This window comes from Haemaphysalis longicornis, unplaced genomic scaffold (genome assembly GCF_048455015.1).
Source record: "Haemaphysalis longicornis isolate Haplotype H1 unplaced genomic scaffold, Haemaphysalis longicornis Haplotype H1 scaffold_2, whole genome shotgun sequence".
Taxonomy (NCBI): Eukaryota; Metazoa; Arthropoda; class Arachnida; order Ixodida; family Ixodidae; genus Haemaphysalis; species Haemaphysalis longicornis.
The window spans coordinates 289,745,639-289,767,242 of record NW_027526295.1 but is presented as its reverse complement, the minus strand read 5'-3'; the positions used below and the strand labels follow the sequence as shown (position 1 = coordinate 289,767,242).

Sequence of the window (21,604 nt, the reverse complement as noted above, 5' to 3'; positions counted from 1 at the left end):
TCTATTGATCCCGGATAGTGGCTCGTCGAAGCAAGGGAACACCGGCGGGTATGCCTGGGCGCGAGCACAAGTCTGCGCGGACGGGAGCTGCATGGCGCGCAAATCCGGGTCTCTCGCCAGGGCCCCGCCGGCCGGCGTTCGTACTCTGCCGTCGGCCGTCGTGCCTGCTGCAGTTTTACCACCGCAAACTTCGGCGGCAGCGTCTGCCCCAAGCGAACCATTTGGGCATGGCCGGTCGTGATACGGCAGAGGTTTTGCAGCACCCAAGCGGGCGTTGGCTGTCTGACCGACCGCCGCTACATCTACCGCTGAAAATCTCAGCGGAGGCGCCTCGATATTGCCCGGCTCATTTGCTTTCCCCGGACAGCCGCTGGCCAAGCCCGCCACCACTTTTCCGGCGCGTGCCGCCGCGGCGAGCGTGCCTGCCCGGCCCGTGGCCTGGCCTACCGACTCTGCTACCCTTGGCTGTGTAGCCGAGGAGCCGCTGACGGGAAGCTTCTGCTTCTGACGGGAAGCGCCTTCACGGGAAGCCTCTGCCAGAGAGGCAGATTTCGCCGGCCTGGTCAGCTGATCAGGGGTAACAATCCTTCTGAACAACGCAATTTCGTTCACTGCGCTGAGGCTCAGCTTGAATGGCTTAGCGGGGACACTCGGCCCGCCTAGCCGGCCGCCCACCTTGTATGGCCGTCTTTTACAGATCCCGGAAACCGCCGCAGTGACCAGACGCGGCCTTTCAGCTGCCTCGGAATCAGCGACTTCAACCCACCGTTCCCTCTGTGGGGGTGGACTGGCTTCGCGATCGAGATAGCGGTAACGGCGGCAGTCCGCGGACGAATGTGTTGTCTGACCACAGCTGCAGCATGGCAGCACAACGTTCTCGTTTCCCGGCCCCGCCCAGAATTCCGCTTCGGCCAACCTTAAAAGCCGCTCCAGCTCTCGCGTTTTTGCGCGTTCGGCCTCCAGATCTTTATCCCTAGTCATGGTGGGCTCTGGCAATGAGGATGTCCCTCCAAAAAAAGAAAGGTGCAGAGACGGACCACTCACCGTCGATGATACGGCCGCTCCGCTGCACCACGCACGTCAGTCCCACACGTCCCGCGGGGATCGGAAGGTGCTGAAGTGAAGTTTCCCCGGCAGGAAAACTAATTCATCCATTGTCTCGTAGGCGGCGCGCAGCCGCCCTGCTTCGTCGTTTTCCTTGCGTGTAGACGACTTTTTTCTTCTACTCTCGCGGTCACCTTTAGGTCACACTTCGTTCACGAGTTCGTCACTTGAAGCGACGAAGATATCCACGACGCTGTCGGGCTGCGCCAGTAAAGTTTTGTTCGTTGTTGAAGGTGGTTGGTGTCGTCGTGGAGGGTGGTGAAGGACCCGATAACGAGACGAGGCCAGTAAGTGATGAAGAAGAAGAAGTCTATTTACACGTATTTACAAGAGACGACTAAACATAGCACAAGACAAGAAAAACTGGATTAAAATTAAAAGGCGCCGCAGCGCACAAAAGCGGGTATCGCGGCGCGATCCCTGATGCGGGCACGGAGGCCAAAAAAGGGTGCCGAACCGCCGCACGGTTGGCGAGAAATTCGTGGGGCTCTAGCGCCCAGAAACCGCCACGGGAGCAAGTCTTGGTGCGACCACTCTGGGCCGCAGCTCGGAACAAACTCGTTGAAGCATACGCGAGCAGGGCGCGAGCAATGCCGCCTCCCCCACAGCAGCGCACATGCCAATAAGGATTTTGACCTCCGCTCCCCCCCTAGCCGTCCCTGAAGGTCAGGATGAAAGGAAAGCCTCCCCCGACGCCGCGAAAAAGCCGCCGGCGAGGCCCATACAAAGGGTTTCGACTGGCTGGCGTCGGCGGAGGCCGCCCCAACATACCGCCACCGGATGGGGAGACCCGACAAGGCCACGAGAAGGGAGGGGGGTCATCGTCAAGACGGGGCTCATCGGCGCTGTCATCATTACACCCTGTCATCACGGGATAGTCGGCTCCGTGTCTATCAGGCCATTATGGCATGGCCAGGCTGGCATGGCGACTTACAGAGGTACAAGAGGGACAAATAGCGTCTGCCTAGCACCTGCCAGGTTCAGTGCGATGGACCAAAAGGTGGTGAATTCGGACCAAAGTTGGTGAACTTCGACAGCAGGACGACACGTTTCATCCCGGAGATCGGGTGGGGGTTTGGGCACCAAACCGACGACGCGTCTTCAGCGAGAAGCTTCTTGCGACGACGTTCCGGACCGTGCAGAATTCAGCAACGTGTTGGCCGACTTATCCCCGAGGCTGACCCCGACGGTGCAAACGGGAACAAATTACTGCGATGCACGCGGCAGGAGAGATCAATCCATTATACGCTATAGATAATAGCTTTCGTTTTTTTTTTTTCAGTCATTTTGCTTTAACAAGGCGACGAAACACTATTACAAAAATGAGGGGTGGCTAAGTCCGCGAACTGTGTTTTGTGAATCGGTCTGCTTATGTGTCATTGCCAGCGCCTGACCGATCGCCTGTTATCTTATACTGTGTGGAAAAAAGAGCGTCCTTGTGTTCTTTGCGGCATCGGGCCAGGTTAATCTAGTTTTGATGGGGAAGGGTGCACATTGGTGGCTCTCTCTTTTTATCGACAACCGGCTTGTTGATGCGATTAAATGCTTCTGGTAGGGACTGCGCTCCAATAGAAATGCATGCAGGCCAAACGCTGCAGCATTCGATTCACTGACGCACGCACGCACGCACACACACACACACAGACACACACACACACACACACACACACACACACACACACGCGCGCGCACACACACACACACACACACACACACACACACACACACACACACACACACGCACACGCACGCGCACGCGCACGCAGACGCACATACACACGCACGCACACACGCACGCACGCACACACGCACACACACACGCACACACGCAAACACTCACGCACGCACGCATACACGCACACACGCACGCACGCACACACGCACACACTCACGCACGCACGCACGCACGCACACGCACGCACACACGCACGAACGTACGCATACACGCACACATGTGCACGCACGCACGCACATCTTTACGTTAAGCGCGGTTCTGTCCACTTTACCCGCCGCGGTGGCTCAGTGGCTAAGGCGTTGCGCTGCTGAGCACAAGGTTGCGGGTTCGATTCCCGGCCACGGCGGCCGCTTTTCTGATGGAGGCGAAAAGCAAAAACGCCCGTGTGTACGAGATTTCGGCGCACGTTAAAGATCCCCAGGCGGTCAAAATTAATCCGGAGCCCTCCACTACGGCGCGCCTCATCGCCTGCGTTGCGTCGGCGCGTTAAACCCTACAATCAATCAATCAATCAATCTGTCCACTTTAGGACGAAGGCCGCTCCCAAAGATCTCCAGCCACGCTTATCGAGTAACAGGAGGCCGATAGGGTGATTGTATAATCATTGGGAGGATTTTTTTAGCACGTGTACACAAACAGGGCTGAACCCTTGTCGGGTGAGAAAATGCTGTTTGGGTCTCAGCGAACCTCACATAGTATGGTTGACTCTATCCAGTACAGCCTCCGGTGGGATCCGGCAACGTTCTATACCGGACCAGGCAGCATTTCGGACCTGGTACAACGCTTTAGAGGCGCAGCACGCACTTCTTAGAGGCATAGTGCCTCAGCATAGCGCGCAGTTGCCTCTGCGAGATCGCATGATATATATATATATATATATATATATATATATATATATACATATATATATATATATATAGATATATATATATATATATATATATATATATATATATATATATATATATATATATATATATATATTTATATATATATATATAGGGAGTAGTAGAACTTTGAAGATGGTAGAGAACTCAAGAGAAGAAAAACTTCGAACAAGGTAAGTCCCTGAGGAAAGCAAGTTCTCTTTGCTGAAACGTAGGCCACAATCGTGCTCTTACCTTGTTCGAAGTTTTTCTTCTCTTGTGTTCTATATATATATATATATATATATATATGTATATATATTGTTACCGGGGAGAGACTATATTTGGAGGCTTGGTACAGCGAAATGCAAGCACCGGGCAAGACGAACAAGGCTGAGTGCCAGAGCGAGCCGTGATGATAATGACAGGGTCAAATGATGATGATCGCAGTTAGTCGCGTAGATTGCTTACCTTGTATCATGGGTCCTGCTCGCCAACAACATAACCATGCCTTGTGACATGACTCCCCGCTGGAAAAGCGTCGTCCCGACACAAACTTGTAGTCAACGAAGGCGCACAGTATGGCTTGAGGCGGGACACATGCACAATGTTAGTAGGCGGGGTTCTCTCGCAAGGTGAAGGGAGGACGGTGGTGATCTCATATGTTATGTCCGTAACCGAGCGGAGAACACGGTAAGGACCGGTATAAGGCGCAAGCAGTTTTTCTGAAAGTCCCACGCGACGGGATGGTGTCCAGAGAAGGACCAATGATCCCAGAGGGAAGTGTACTGGCCGGTGGCGCTGGTCATATCTGTGCTTCTGGGAGGCTTGTGATGCGTGAAGACGGTCGCGGACGATCTCCCTTGCAAAAGTAGCTCGGGTGATCGCATCGTGAGCGTATTCGGTGGACAAGGGGGCAGAAGGGGACATTAAGGCGTCCAGGGGCAAAGCAGGCTCACGGACGTAAATAAGGTAGAAAGGGGAAAATCCCATAGTGTCGTGACGCGAAGAATTGTAGGCGAATGTACTGTAGGGAAGGGCGATGTCTCAATCGCGATTGTCCGCTGATACGTAGGCAGACAGCATGAAATCAGGGTCGGGGAGGCATAAATCGACGACTCTGGCAGTATCGCGCCACGTGGCCAACACGATGACAGTGGAAGCATATGGGTCGGTCGTCAGGCGTTCTCCAATTGGCAGGGTTTCTGATAGGGTAGTTGAAAGTACGAGTATAGGCACCGGGCAGCTGGACGGGTGGCGCCACCACTCGGCACTCCCCTCGTCAGTGGAATGAACCGGTGGATTGGACTACACAGACTCCCGTTGTTTTTGTCGTGTTTGCTTCGGTGCTTTGAATGTTTTGGTGGTGGTGTGAGCGGACATGTGAGATGAAACGAAGTCTAGACAGGTGTGTTGGGTTTTTAGATGCAGTAACGGCTAGTAAACTTGTCGGACGCTTCTGAAGTTGGGTGGCGGCTACAATGGCATGAGCGCTTTTTGCAGCGATCTACGTTTGGCTCCACCCGTTCTGAGCGCGAATAAAACTACTATTATTAGTATTCATTTCTTCTTAAATGAACTAACGTCTACATAAACTTATTTTACGCTTCTAAGTTTGGGAACGGGCTAGACTGACATGAGTGCTTTTTGCAGAGCTCTGCGCATGGCTCCGCGCGATCTGAGTAGGAATAAAACTATTAGGAATATTAGTCTTCATTTGTACCACTTTAAATTATCTTCACTGGTTTCAATGACTACGATTTCCACGCCAGCCTTAGCGCTGGGATACCTCTATTCATGTGCTTTGAAGACCAAGGCACTTGCGTACGCCATGGATTACCGTGTAGCCGTACAAATGTCGCGATAGTTTACACTTTTTAAGTGCGAATGCACTTCTTAAGCGAGCCTGAATCGTCCGCCGCCGTTGTCCGCATAGCAACATTGCGGGTGCGCGCGCTCCTCGTCTTCCTCCTCGTCTTCCCTAGCAACGGGGGGAGATGGGCGCGCGCTACTCTCCTCCTCCTCTCTCCGCTCAGTGACTGCGGGTGTTGGGCGCCTCCTCTCCACTTCGGGCGAGAGAGCTGTCGCTCGCGTAGCGGGCGCTCCGCATTCCGACGCGTGAGGGCGCTCGTGTAGCCCTCGCCGTAACGGCGGGCGCTACTCTCCTCCTCCTCTCTCCGCTCAGTGACTGCGGGTGTTGGGCGCCTCCTCTCCACTCCAAGATCACGATATCCACCGTAATCGCGCAATCAACAACCGTGCATTCGCACTTACACACTCTCCCCCTCGGGGAAGTGCGAGGGATTTTTTTTTTCTGTAACCGTGAGCTTCGTGGCTTCGGTTTTGGTGAGCGACACTGTGACAGCATGGGAGCCTGAAAGCCGAAGTGGAACTTTCACGTTTGTGGGTGGTTATTTCATCAAGAGCCAAATTTATTCACCCACCCAACAGCCCAAGCTACAAACCATCCCTCCTCTCCTTCCCGTTTTACCACCTGCGTGGAATAAAGGCTGGCACCGATAGTCAAAAAATGTGACAGCGTTAACGTCAGCCGGTATTCTTTAATGCTAAAGTATTCTTTACAGAGTACCTAAAAAAATCGTGTAATGCCTTGTGAAGACACCAAAAAAGCGCGATTAGTTGCCTCAAATATGGGTGCATCAGCTCGATGAGTCCCCCAGAACAGAGACATTTAAGACACGCTGGAAAAAGTTTAGATTTGGAGAGGGGTGCATAGAAGTTCAAAATTAAACAGCAAAATCATCTAGCCCTCCGTCTAATGATTACGATGGTTGAACACAAAGCTTTCTTCGTGCGAAACCGAATGGGAAATGGTCAAAGCCAGAGACGCTGCGATCAAAGGACCAAACTGCGTGCTGGTCAAATTCAAAGCTCAACTAGTCAAAGTTTAAATCCAGAAAGCAACGAAGGAAACCCGCACGAGGAAGCTTTGCTACAAGCCATCATTGTCGTTAGGCGGAGGAGTGCATGATTTTTCAAGCGTAGGTGGCAGCTTGTAAACCGCATTCAGTTGTGAAAGTGAGTACAGGTTTCGGGCACCCTCTAGTATCGCGTCCTTCAACCACGCAGGAATTAGTTTTTCAAAAACCAATTACCAACTAGCCAGCAACCATTGCAATTCTTGTAAAGCAATGCTTCACCACGACAAGCAATAACGTTCTACTATCATGCGATATGTATTCTGTAAACGATTCCCGATGCCTGTAGTAAGAGCATTTCCGTGAAATTAAACACGTTTCAGCCGTAGTTAATGAAGTTACGGAAGCGTCGTCCATCAAAATTTCTGTTTTGAGGTAAATCTTAGAAGACACCCCCCAACTTTGTCTTTCGCTTGTACACGACGTCGACGCCGTTTCGTCATCAACTGCCCAAGACCAGCGTCGCAGCATTCCTAGATCGGTTGCACACACACGCTTTGTGGGAGTATTTAGCTACAATATGCTCCTCGATACGCGAAACTGCATGCAGGCATGAAAAAATTGCATGAAGGAATGGACTTTCACTTCCAGCTTGACTTCCAGCTTGGCGCATTGAGCGTCGTCTGCTATCTGTAAATACTAAGTATGGGCGTACATCACACAGATGGCATGTCTCGTAAAGGTCACATCCACGCTCAATATTTACCGATCTGAAAAACGTCATTGTGGTTATGTACGGTGCGCAACACCCTTGTCTATAACACTGAGTTCAACTTCAATTGGTTACATCTCAAAACTGCGGACTCAAACTTGTCACAAAAAATGTTGAGATCAAAATATATAGTCAATACTTCTGAACGACACAATGGTTTTCTTCAAATGTGTCTCGGGCGAGGAAAGATAAGGCTATAAGCACAAAACCTGTGTTATAGACGAGGTTGTTGCCCTCTGTACGCTTTGCAAGCCGCACCACAGAAAAATGACAGAAAGCCATGCACAATAACGCTGCGCTGACCGCCACCGGCATTCCACTGACGAGCGGTTTTCCACGGGCGGCGCTGTTCGCTGAAGCGACGGTGGTGCCATACAACGGCCGCCCGGTCCCTATAGGGCGCTCGCCCATCACTGGTAGGCGGAAAGGAGCTAGATGGGAAGTTACCGCGGCTAATGGCGCAGACGGATTGAACGCCTAGCTTAGCAAGTTCTTCGCGCACGACAGCTTGAATTAACGGGACGGGAGGCCTGCTGTCTTCGGCAACGTATTGGGGAAGAGCGGCCGGGGACATGGCCTGGAGCTCTCTACGTACTATTCTTGTCAAACCGTCAGGTGGAGCCGTGGCCGTGGTCACGCCAGATGAAATTAGAGGTGAACGGGTCTGTGGTGGAATGTCTTCGCAAGATGATGTGGTGGCAGTGTTTGGGAGCCGGGTGAACTGCGACGTAATTCGGCGGCTCTTCGCCTGCTCGAACCGGCGGCACTCGGTGATGATAGCCTCGACCGTAGCACAGTCTTTGCAGAGGAGCAGGTGGAAAGCGTCATCGGCTATCCCTCTGAGTACATGTCCCACCTTGTGGGACTCAGTCATCTGGGCGTCAGCTTTATGGCAAAGGGACAGGACGTCCTCGATGTAGGCCACGTATGATTCAGTGGAGGTCTGTGCGCGTGTGGCTAGCGCGTTCTTGGCTGCAAGTTGGTGACCAGCTGGGTTGCCGAACAATTTGCGCAGCCTTTCCTTGCAGATGTGTCCCAGCTTGTTACCTCCGCCTCATAAGTTTGGAACCAGGTCCTGGCCGGTCCGTACAGACTGTAATCGACGTTGGCCAGCATGATTGGGTCCCACCGGTTGTAGGCGCTGACACGCTGGAACGTGTAGATCCAGTCCTCAACGTCCAAGACGTCGGCTCCGGTGAACTTACGAGTGTCACGGGGTTGTTGAGAGACCACGATAAGTGGGTTGGTTGAGCCGGTGGCCCCATTGTTGGCCATTGCTGGTTGAGCAAGGTGACGTCCGCTGCGAAGCTCCGTTGTGCGTAAAGCGTTACCCAGCACCCACCAAAATGTTACCGGGAAGAGACTATATTTGGAGGCTTGGTACAGCGAGATGCAAGCACAGGGCAAGACGAACAAGGCTGAGTGCCAGAGAGAGCCATGATGATGATCGCAGTTAGTCGCGTAGATTGTCCACCTTGTAACATCATGGGCCCTGCTCGCCAACACCATAACCATGCCTTGTAATAACAATATGTATGTATATATATATATATATATATATATATATATATATATATATATATATATATATATATATATATATATATATATATATATATATATATATATATATATATATATATATATATATATATATTGAAATGGGGTTTATTGAAGAAGGTTGCTGTGTAGGCGAAAGATAAGGAGGGCACAGGCCGAGCACAGTCGACGCTTGGAGAAAGCAGAGCGAGAGAGAACCCCTTCGCTCCAGGCGATGGCGGTGCGGCTTCCATATTCGGCTTCTGCTACCGACGACGATAAAGTGGCGCACATCTCCCGCAGGGGATTGGTGACGGTCCTGATTCTTCCGGTGAACGTTGTCAATCTTCTGCATTACAATCACCCCCGGGCGAAAAGGATAGCCATCCTGGCGACTCAAGGCGCCGGCGAAACAAGTGGATCGTAATAGGGTTTTAGACGTTCAACATGCACTGTTTCCCGACCACGGCGTCGGAGATCCTGGGAAGGTGTCAAGGGCTCGACAACGTAATTGACTGGGGAAGTCTGTTCGATGACGCGGTAAGGGCCTTGATAGTTTGAGAGGAATTTCGAGGAGAGACCAGGAGTCCGAGTGGGTACCCAGAGCCATACATGAGAATCAGGAACGAAGCTCGGCACGGGCTTGCCATCAATGTGAGATTTTTGACGGCCCTGTTCTTCCATGGTAAAAGAACGAGCAAGTTGCCTGCATTCTTCTGCACGCTTGGCGGCCTCCGAGACCGGAGCACACTCAGATGTATCGGGACGATACAGCAGAATGGTGTCCAACATACACGATGGCTCACGCCCGTATAAAAGGAAAAATGGAGACAACCCAGTCGTGGCTTGAATGGCGGTGTTATAGGCGTACGTCACGTAGGGAAGCACCAGGTCCCAACTTCTATGATCGGACGCCACGTACTTAGACAACATATCTCCAAGGGTGCGGTTAAAGCGCTCTGTTAGACCATTTGTTTGCGGGTGGTAAGCTGTGGTCATGCGATGGATGACATGGCATTCTTAAAGAAGCGCCGAAATGACGTCAGACAGGAAGACACGGCCCCGGTCACTGAGCAGTTCTTTAGGGGCACCGTGACCAAGTATAAATCGATGCAAGAGAAACGACGCAACATCACGTGCCGTGGCAGTTGGCAGAGCCGCGGTCTCTGCATACCGTGTTAAGTGGTCAATGGCCACTATAGCCCAGCGGTTTCCTGCGGCTGTGCAAGGTAATGGGCCGTACAAGTCAATTCCAACACGGTCAAAAGGCTTGGCCGGGCAAGGCAGCGGTTGCAAAGGACCGCTCAGATGGGGCACCGGCGCCTTTCTTCGTTGGCAGTCTTGGCAGTACCGAACGTATTTGAGCACAAAGCTGTACATCCCACGCCAAAAGTAACGAATGCGCAAACGTTGATAGGTTTTGAGCCGGCCGGCATGACCGCACGTGGGATCGGAATGAAAAGAGGCGCACACATCGGATCGCAAATGTTGAGGGATGACAAGTAACCATTTGCGGCCGTCCGCGTGGTAGTTGCGACGATAAAGCAGCCCATCGCGTACCGCAAAGTGTGATGCTTGCCTACGCAGAGCCCGAGTCGTAGCGGCCCTGGAAGGATCGGATAGGCAGCTGATGAGGGAAGCGATCCAGGGATCCTTCCGTTGCTCGGCTGCCATATCAGTCATCGAAAGGGCCAGCAGGTCACCCGACGGCTTCGCAAGGTCAGAAGAAACTGGTGAACGGGACAGAGCGTCGGCATCAGAATGCTTCTGACCGGACCTGTATATGACGCGTATGTCGTATTCTTGTAGGCGAAGCGCCCATCGCCCAAGACGACCTGCCGGATCCTTTAACGACGCCAACCAGCAAAGGGCGTGGTGGTCAGTGACCACATCAAATGGGCGGCCGTACAGGTATGGTCGAAACTTAGCAAGCGCCCAGATGATGGCCAAGCACTCCTTTTCGGTTACCGAATAATTCGCTTCAGCTTTCGTCAGCGTGCGGCTCGCATAGGCAACGACATATTCGTCAACACCAGGTCTTCGTTGGCAAAGCACGGCCCCAAGGCCAACTCCACTGGCGTCAGTGTGAACTTCAGTAGGCGCTGTAGGATCGAAGTGGCGAAGTACAGGTGGAGAGGTCAGTAGACAACGCAGAGTCTCAAACGCGTGGTCGCAAGCTGGGGACCAGTCAGGTAAGTCGCTGGCACCACCAAGGAGTTTCGTCAATGGCGCAATGATAGAGGCAAAGTTGCGGATGAAACGTCGGAAGTATGAACAAAGGCCTATGAAGCTCCGAAGAGATTTTATATTAGTGGGCTTCGGGAACTCGGCCACTGCACGAAGCTTCGCTGGGTCGGGTAGAACGCCGTCCTTGGTGACGACGTGGCCCAAGATGGTTAGCTTCCTCGCGGCGAAGTGGCACTTTTTTAGGTTCAGTTGGAGTCCAGCTCGAGAAAGACAGGTTAAAACCTGTTCTAGTCGCTGAAGGTGCGTCGGAAAATCGGCAGAAAAAATGACAATGTCGTCTAAGTAGCACAAGCAAATTTTCCACTTGAGTCCCCTCAGAATATTGTCCATCATGCGTTCGAATGTTGCCGGGGCGTTACACAGTCCGAACGGCATAACATTGAATTCATATAATCCATCAGGGGTGACAAATGCCGTCTTCGAGCGATCAGCGTCGGCCATAGGTACCTGCCAATATCCGGATCGCAAGTCAAGAGACGAGAAAAACTCTGCCCCCTGCAAGCTGTCCAGAGTGTCATCGATGCGTGGAAGCGGATAGACGTCTTTGCGCGTGATATTGTTGAGGCGACGGTAGTCCACGCAGAAGCGAATGGATCCATCCTTTTTTTTTTGACGAGCACGACAGGAGATGCCCACGGGCTGCTTGAGGGTCGAACAACTCCACGCTGAAGCATGTCGTCCACATGCTGCTCGATGGTGCGGCGCTCAGCTGGGGAAACGCGATAAGGCCGCTGCCGGAGGGGGGCAAGGGTACCAGTGTCGATGGTGTGCTCGACTGTAGATGTGCGGCCAAGCGCGCTTTGGGACAAGTCGAATGACGATTGAAATCGTTGAAGTAGCGCCAAAAGTTGGGCTTGCTGTGTAGGGTCTTGAAATGGGGTTTATTGGCGAAGGTTGCTGTGTAGGCGAAAGATAAGGAGGGCACAGGCCGAGCACAGTCCGAGCACAGTCGACGCTTGGAGAAAGCAGAGCGAGAGAGAACCCCGTCGCTCCAGGCGATGGCGGTGCGGCTTCCATATTCGGCTTCAGCTACCGACGACGATAAACTGGCGCACATCTCCCGCAGGGGATTGGTGACGGTCCTGATTCTTCCGGTGAACGTTGCCAATCTTCTGCATTAAAAAAAAAAAATATATATATATATATATATATATATATATATATATATATAGTCACGCCCCGGGGGTTGAAAAGAAGGTCCCCTTCCCCCTGTGTCATCAGAGTGGCGCTGGCTACCACCCTCAAGCGTCAGATACACTTCTAGTAAATATAAATAGCCCAGAAAGTGAAGGAGAACACAGTCGCCCAGATAGCAGAATTGGTAAGGCATTCGACATGTAATCGAAAGGCGTGGGTTCGGTCCCCACTCTGGGCGCGTGTTTTTCTTTCTTTCTTTCTTCTGCGTAATAATAAAACAATGTTTACTTAATTAACTGTAGTGAAAAAGAAAAGAGCCTAACCACACCCCTATGCCTCCTTTGGCGTTGTAGACTGCTGACCTATCTTTCTGTATTTCCCCAACGAGCCCCTCATTTCCTTACTATATTATTCTGCGAAAGCCTAGCGAGGGTCTCGGTTCCAGCAGCCTTGATGCCTAGGTAGCATAAGAGGGCTTCCCGCCAGTAACTCGCTCATGACAGGCTGTAGACGTTCGAGTCACGCCCCGGGGGTTGAAAAGAAGGTCCCCTTCTCCCCGTGTCATCAGAGTGGCGCTGGCTACCACCCTCAAGCGTCAGATACACTTCTAGTAAATATAAAAAGCCCAGAAAGTGAAGGAGAACACAGTCGCCCAGATAGCCGAATTGGTAAGGCATTCGACATGTAATCGAAAGGCGTGGGTTCGGTCCCCGCTCTGGGCGCGTGTTTTTCTTTCTTTCTTTCTACTGCGTAATAAAAAAAAATGTTTACTTAATTAACTGTAGTGAAAAAGAAAAGAGCCTAACCACACCCCTATGCCTCCTTTGGCGTTGTAGACTGCTGACCTATCTTTCTGTATTTCCCCAACGAGCCCCTCATTTCCTTACTATATTATTCTGCGAAAGCCTAGCGAGGGTCTCGGTTCCGGCAGCCTTGATGCCTAGGTAGCATAAGAGGGCTTCCCGCCAGTAACCCGCTCATGACAGGCTGTAGACGTTCGAGTCACGCCCCGGGGGTTGAAAAGAAGGTCCCCTTCTCCCAGTGTCATCAGATTGGCGCTGGCTACCACCCTCAAGCGTCAGATACACTTCTAGTAAATATAAATAGCCCAGAAAGTGAAGGAGAACACAGTCGCCCAGATAGCCGAATTGGTAAGGCATTCGACATGTAATCGAAAGGCGTGGGTTCTGTCCCCACTCTGGGCGCGTGTTTTTCTTTCTTTCTTTCTTCTGCGTAATAAAAAAAATGTTTACTTAATTAACTGTAGTGAAAAAGAAAAGAGCCTATCCACACCCCTATGCCTCCTTTGGCGTTGTAGACTGCTGACCTATCTTTCTGTATTTCCCCAACGAGCCCCTCATTTCCTTACTATATATATATATATATATATATATATATATATATATATATATATATATATATATATAGCGATGAATAAGTTCCGGGATTCGGTTTCAAAAATACACGAGAGGGTAGACACACGTATGAAAACGATGATCGAACTAACGTTTCGACCGGGGTCCGGTCTTCGTCAGAGTCGAAACGTTAGTTCGATCATCGTTTTCATACGTGTGTCTACCCTCTCGTGTATATATATATATATATATATATATATATATATATATATATATATAGAAAATAAGGGTTGGCAGTCAAGAAAACCTCGGAAAGCAAAGTGGGTTCGGATCCCACCCGGCGGGCATTTTTTCAGCACTTTCTTTCCGACTCAAAACATTCTTCATCTCTTTCTATGACCCACCGCAACCTCCCCTTTGCTTTCCGAGGTTTTCTTGACTGCCAACCCTTATTTTCTGTCTTATTTCACGGAGCCCCTCATTTCCTATATATATATATATATATATATATATATATATATATATATATATATATATATATATATATATATATATATATGAGATGTCGATGAGTTTTGCAACGGGCCAGAAAAAACGGTCAGGTAAAAGATATGAACAACTTTGCGGTTAACTTGTTTATTATAAATTAGTCCGACAGTGTCGGAAGTGGAACTTCCTTCCTCAGGGACAATCCCACAATGAACACCGAATCCTTATGCACACTGCATGCGAGGGAGTCTCTCGTCCTCTCCCTCATCAAGGAGGGGAATACGCCAGAGAACGTAAAAAATCCGGTAACAACACGGCACTTGCTGAGTGGAGAGGATTTAAAAAAAAGAGGAAAAGGAGGAAAGGCGGTGGTTTTAGTGAGAAAACGGCACGGGTGGGGGAAGGGAGCGGGACCAAAAGTTTCTATCGGCCCGCTGCGGCTGGGATGAAAGAGAACTGCCAAACAAAATACAGACAACGCATGAGCACAGATGGGAAAAGCGGGGCGGTGGTGTAGTAACTAAGGACGCGGTCTTGGCCCGGCATTTGTTTCGTGGGCATATATATATATATATATATATATATATATATATATATATATATATATATATATATATATATATATGTGTGTGTGTGTGTGTGTGTGTGTGTGTGTAACAGGAAGAGGAAGAGGTCGGCGAGGAGCCGGGCAGCAGCCAGAGGAGGAGGAAGAAGAGGAGGTGAAAGGATGAGAACCGCACTTTTGTTTGTCTACTTAGTGAACTCGACCCAATAAAGGGGAACGATACATTTGGCGCAGCCGACTATTCCGGACAATGTGGGTGTTGTTCGATCTGACCCAGCGTGAAGATGGTCGTCTGGTGGTCAACAGTTACCAAGAGGACGGGGATGATTCGACCGTGATCCTCGCAGAAAAGGTCAGCACACCTGACTTCATAGCTTTCCTTGCCACGAAAGCTAAACTGACGCTAGACGAGTTAGCGTTGAAGAGTAACATCAAGGTGAACATGCGCGCCGCTGATTTTCAAGCTTGGGTGATTAAGCCAAGTGAATCATTGAACGCAAGGTCAGACCATCCAGAGGGACTCACGCGTATCATGGAACACATTGTGCGTTTGCAAGAACAACAACTTCAGCAGCAACAGCAATTTATGTCTTTCATGGAATTGAGCCATGATCCGTCCCGGTACAGACAGGAAGTTAAGCCTGATTGTTTTGATGGTACCACCTCAAGTCCAGCGGCATGGATTCAGTTCTACGAATACGCGTGCTCCAACAATCACTGGATAACAGACTCTGATCGGATAAATAACCTACGAGTATACCTTTCGGGGAAGGCGAAGAAGTGGTATGAATTGCGGATGGCAGGGAACGCTGACAAGCCCTGGGCCGACTGGCGAGCCAGCTTCATCCGCGCATTCGACTTGAACCCCGGTGAGCGTTGGGATCAGGCCATTTTCTTCAAACACAAGGAGGGGACGTTGGTGGATTACTTCTACGAGAAGCGAAGACTCCTGCAGCTTGCCGATCCTAATCTCCCCGAGTCGTGCATTGTACCAATCATCATCCATGGTATGACGAATGCCGTTCAACGCCAGGTTCTTCCAAGGGCTCCTACCACAGCGGAAGAACTCCTCCATGCGCTGAGGGACGTCTGTGTCGACCTTCTGCCACCAATAGGCCAGACCCGACAGTACGAAATTGCTCGGAATGCCCTACCATCGGTCGGCACGCCTACTGGTGCTCATCAGCCAAAAAACGAATAAAAGAGGGTGATCGGTCCCACCCAAAGACCCCAAGCGAGACTGTATACTTAATTAAATCTGAATCCAGTTTGCTGTATGCACCAATGTATGTCAGCGGGTGACTAGAAAACGTTTTAGTGGACACAGGAGCATCAGTGAGCATCATGAGTACAGGACGTGCCTCGCCAGATGACATATTTCCTGGTAGGGTTGTCCAGGTACATGGCTACGATGGGACTTCTAGGGTGCTTGATAAATGGATGCGCGTCGAAGTCGAGTACCAGGGAAGTAAAGTGCTCGTAGAAGCATTACTAAGAGACGACGCGAAGTTTAATTTCATCCTAGCCCGTCCTGACATGAAGAGATTGAGGCTCAACCTTTCTTGGAAGGATGAGGTGCTCGTTGACCATCCCACTGAGATGATATGCGCGCAGACAAAGCCGTCCATCAGGCTGGTCACGAATAGCGAGACCGTCTGTTCACAATATCCCGAACCTTTGTGTGTAGGCACTTATCCGCCAGCCGCAGCAGTCATGAGAGTGCCGTTTCAACTGCGCGATGTTACTGCTGTACGAAAAAAAAACATATGGCATGTCCTACGAAAAAAAGAAGTGGCTAAAAACTGAACTGCAAAGTCTGCTGGAGTATCGTATTATCCGACCTTCCGTATCAACGTTTGCGTCACCTATCACAACGGTTCTCAAGGACGATGGTACATATAGACTGTGCACAGACTACAGGCTTGTGAATCGCCAGACTGACCTGTTCCCATACCCAATGCCAAGAATAGACGACATCATCAATGAAACCGGTGGTTGCTCTTGGTTCTCTCGAGTTGATCTGTGCAAAGGGTATTGGCAAGTACCACTTCAGGAGGAATACAAGCACTTCACTGCATTCGTGACTCCTTTTTGTACATATGAGTACAACAGACTCCCCTTCGGATGGAAGAATTCTGGAGCATGGTTCCAGAAAATGATGGACACCATCCTACAAGAGTTCATTGGACAATTTTGTGGAGTGTACGTCGACGACATAATAATCTATTCCAGGAGCAGAGATGAGCACATATCACATCTATCACATGTGCTAGACGCCCTTCGTAAAGCTAAACTGAAGATTAATTTCAAGAAGAGTGAGTTTTTTAAAAATTCTGTTGTCTTTCTGGGAAGGGTTTTTGATGGCAAGACGAAAATCACGAAAGAGGAATCCGTCAAGCGAATTTTACAGCTATGCAAGCCCTATGACGTGCATTCTCTACGCGTCTTCCTAGGACTCGCCGGCCACTTCAGGGCATTCATCAAGGATTACGCCACTAAGTCGAAATGCCTCACAGCATTGACGAAGAAGGACGTTCCCTTTGAATGGACCAAAGAACGCGACAGCGCATATCATGAGCTTTCAAAGATAATATCGTCGGACCCAGTGTTGACGCTCCCAGATTTCACCAAACCGTTCGAACTGACCACAGATGCATCGCATTACGGAGCCGGGGCGATTTTGTACCAAAGAGATGACAAGGAATCACCGAAAAGACAGCTCAGGGCCATTGGTTATTCTTACACATTTACCAAGGCAGAGATTAATTACTCTACGACGGAAAAAGAGGCCCCGGTGGTAGTGATGGCGCTACGTTACTTCCGAACGTACTTGGAGGGCCGACGCTTCAGATTATTCACAGACAATCAAGCCTTGACCGATATACTGAATTTGTCCCATCCAAAAGGGCGGCTGGCCAGGTGGGTCAGTGAACTGCAGCAGTTCGCATTTGCCATTGCTCACAGACCAGGTGACAAGCTACCGGACGCCGATGCCATGTCACGACTCCACATACCTGCCCCACGTGATGATCACCATGTCAGCGCGCTCTTATGGGACGGCACAGAGGCTATGTCGCTGAAAGATGGTCGTTTACAGGTACCGAAGACTAGTATACCAAAAATCTTGGCTCTTTACCATGATTCACCTCACTCTGGTGGACATGACGGATTTTGGCGCACATACTGGAAAATCAAGCAAAGATTTCATTGGAACACCATGAAGCAAGACATCTCTGAATACGTACGGACCTGTCACCAGTGTCAAATCTGCAAGGCCAAGTTCAAACCCAGAGGTAGTGCAATGATCATTGCAGAACATTCCAAAGAACCATTCGCAACGATCCACCTTGATTTCGCAGAGCTCAGAAAAAAAAGGCGAGGGAAGGGGCCGCACGCAAGCGTTCCTACTGGCAATTGATGCGCGCACGCGAATGGTCGCGTGTAAAGCCGGAAAGGAAGATCCAAGGAGCGTCTTATCTCTCTTGAACCGGGATATGTTTAAGGACACCAAAACAATTGTGGCCGACAACGGACCAGCCTTTCGGAGCGAGCAGTTGAAGAATTGGGCTCTCCAGCGCAATGTGAAGCTGTGTTTCTCAGCGCCGTACCACCCTGAAGCCAACGGGTTAGCTGAGAGAGCTATACGTGACATCAAGCAGTTCATTTCCCTCTATCCAGATTTCAACGGGGGCTGGAAATGCGCTCTAGAAGCCGCTGTTGCACACCACAACCACTCGCACACAGAATCTTTAGGATGCAGTCCATACTTTGCATATCACGGGAAATCTGAGTGGCTGCATGCCGATCACCTCCTGGGGATTACCGATTCAATAGTACTCGTGAACAAGAAAGGTCCGAGAGAGAAAATGAAAGGTACTGGATCGCAATGAAGAAGCATTACGACCGTCTTCACTCGGGCAAGGTTCCGGAAATTAACGTTGGGGATTATGTCCTTGTCCGGAAAGGCCTGCAGGGTTCAAAGGCTCCTTTTTCAGGGCCCTACATGGTTGTGAAGACTGCTCGCAAACAAGGAATTTTGAAGTACATATCCTACAATGGACCTAATAACATCGTGGAAGCTGCGTCTATGTGCAACGTAGTGCCGTATCAACCCAGGAGGGTTGAGAACAGAGGGGCGGCCTGTGTAACAGGAAGAGGAAGAGGTCGACGAGGAGCCGGGCAGCAGCCAGAGGAGGAGGAAGAACAGGAGGTGAAAGGACGAGAACCGGACTGTTGTTTGTCTACTTAGTGAACTCGACCCAATAAAGGGGAACGTTACAATATATATATTGCCGCGAACCATGTATGGGTTTGTTTATTTATTTGTTTTTACTGCCGGGCCACGCCCGGCAGTGTTTTCTGCGTTTCAAACGAGGCGCGTCTTACATTCTTTACTTTTATGCCGCACGGGCTATCACATTCAGATAAGCAGACTGTTTCGCCCTAACGTCACTAGCCCAGAATAATCTTATGTGATCTACAATGTTCTGGATGTGAATTGACGTATCCAGAAACACTTGCGCGGAAAGATAAAAGCCTGCAGAGCAGACGCCGCGGCATTCATTCGACGACACTCGCCTGTGCTAGTCACGTTGTTGACCGCTGCTTCGCCGCCTCTGTATTCTTTTGAGTTGTTAGGGGAGCACAAGTTCGCTCCAATAAACTTGTTTCTCCTTCAAGACAACTGCGGCGTCCTTGGCTTCGTGACAATATATATATATATATATATATATATTGGCAGTCAACAAAAACCTGGGAAAGCAAAGGGGAGGATATGGAGGTCGTGGAGGTCATGGGATAGGGAGAATTCTGGAGGTTGTGGGTTCGGATCCCACCCGGCGGGCATTTTTTCTCCACTTTCTTTCCAAATTCTTTATCTGTTTCAATGACCTACCATATCCTTCCCTTTGCTTTCCGAGGTTTTTCTTGACTGCCAAAAATTATTTCTGTATTATTTTCAAGGAGCCCCTCATTTCCTATTCTGATTCGCTATATATATATATATATATATATATATATATATATATATATATATATATATATATATATATATATACATACATACAGTAGACTCTCGATAAACGGAACTTCAAGGGACCGAAAAAAATAGTTCCGTTTAACAGGGGTTCCGTTTACTGAGAGAGATGTTCGAAGGTGCAAATTTATGTGCGTACACACTTTTAAGGGTATTTCATGGAACTCTAACCACTAGAAAGTGACTGTAGCTGATAGTTTTCAGAAAGCAAGAAAACTACAAGAAGCGTAGGCACAGCATTCACAAAGTTGATTTGGCAACAATGAGTCGCTGTGCACTACAAAATGCGTCAATTATTTTTGTTTGGGTCCTTGCAACTGCATCTTCACGGAGTCTAGAGGCCTCAACTTCGCGACTGCTTACGAGCCACCGAACTTAGAAGACGGCAACGCCGTAATGAAGCGCGGATAGCACCACGATGGCACGAACGGGGCGGCAGGAGCTAAGCCCGGTAACCTTGGCGTCTTGAATCGAGACTGAACGACTGGAACAAGAACTGCGATGTTGCATTCGTTGCGCTAACACGGCTAACCACTTACGAGACGAGGATTACGAGGCCAACGAGGCTAAAAAAAAACACGGAGGAAGAAAAAACAAAAACGAAACAGCCGGAACCGTAAAAAGCTGATTCTTGTGCCAATGGGGATCACAAGAAGTTCCAATTCTAGTTCCGTTTACACGGTGACGCAGAAATTTTAGTTCCGATTACCGGAAGTTCTTTTACGCTATCTGAATACAAAACCAACCAACTTACGGGCTACTGTTCCGTTTAAGCGGTACTTCTGTTTAAGCGATTTCCGTTTATCGAGATTCTACTGTATATTGAAAGGCGAAGATTTGAGGCAGCCTTTTATTCAGGCGATCGGGGCTGAAGAACACCAGATCACAGGATGATGATGATAATCTACAAAATGAGGAAGTGGCGGCGGCCACTGCGTGATGATGGGGATTGACAGGTGATGCATAGAAATGCGCCCTTGTGAGGGGATTAGCCGTCACACTAGTTCGTCCCTTTAAACGAAGCAGCCGCCTGACTCAATCTGTCCTCACAATATATATAAATATATATATATATATATATATATATATATATATATATATATATATATATATATATATATATATATACATATATATATAAGGGTTGGCAGTGAAGAGAACCTCGGAAAGCAAAGAGTAGGTTGTGGTGGGTCATAGAACCAGATGACGAATTTTTTGAGTAACAAAGAAAAAAGCAAGTGGTGGAAAAATGCCCGCCGGGTGGGATCCGAACCCACGACCTCCAGAATACCGGTCTGGTGCGATAACCACTACGCTACCGGCGGGGCTGTTTCCCCACCACTTTCTCGGGTATTTATGCTAACGTTTCCTGTTTTCTGCACTTAGGGGTGGTAGCCAGTGCCACTCGGACTACTCAGGGTGAAGGGGACCTTCTTTTAAACCCCCGGGTCGTGACTCGAGTGTCTACGACATGTCGAGGGTGGTCGACCAGCGTTGAACCCTCTTAAGCTACCTTGGCACCAAGACTGCCAGAACGGAGGCCCTCGCTATGCATGTAGCGAATCCGAAAATTGGAAATGAGGGGCTCGGTGAAATAAGACAGAAAATAAGGGTTGGCAGTTAAGAAAACCACGGAAAGCAAAGTGGGGGTTGTGGTGGGTCATACAAACAGATGAAGAATATTGTGAGTAAGAAAGAAAGTGGTGAAAAAAATGCCTGCTGGGTGGGATCTGAACCCACGACCTCCAGAATACCGGTCTTACTAAAAAATTCTTCTGTTTCTATGACCCACCACAACCTCCCCTTTGCTGTCCGAGGTTTTCTTGACTGCCAACCCTTATTTTCAGTCTGATTGCGACAGAGCTCTGGACTACTAAAGGA

General features: G+C 49.7%; 1 protein-coding gene and 1 non-coding gene across 6 annotated transcripts in view; both read right to left on the bottom strand.

The window, feature by feature from the left end:
* LOC144170851 (adenylate cyclase type 5-like) overlaps nucleotides 1–21,604 on the bottom strand; it is a 464,552-nt gene that overhangs the window by 191,604 nt on the left and 251,344 nt on the right. The gene's annotated exons all lie outside the window — the stretch shown is intronic.
* Nucleotides 20,976–21,048, bottom strand: Trnat-ggu (transfer RNA threonine (anticodon GGU)). Its single transcript has one exon. It is a non-coding gene; the product is annotated as a tRNA-Thr (tRNA).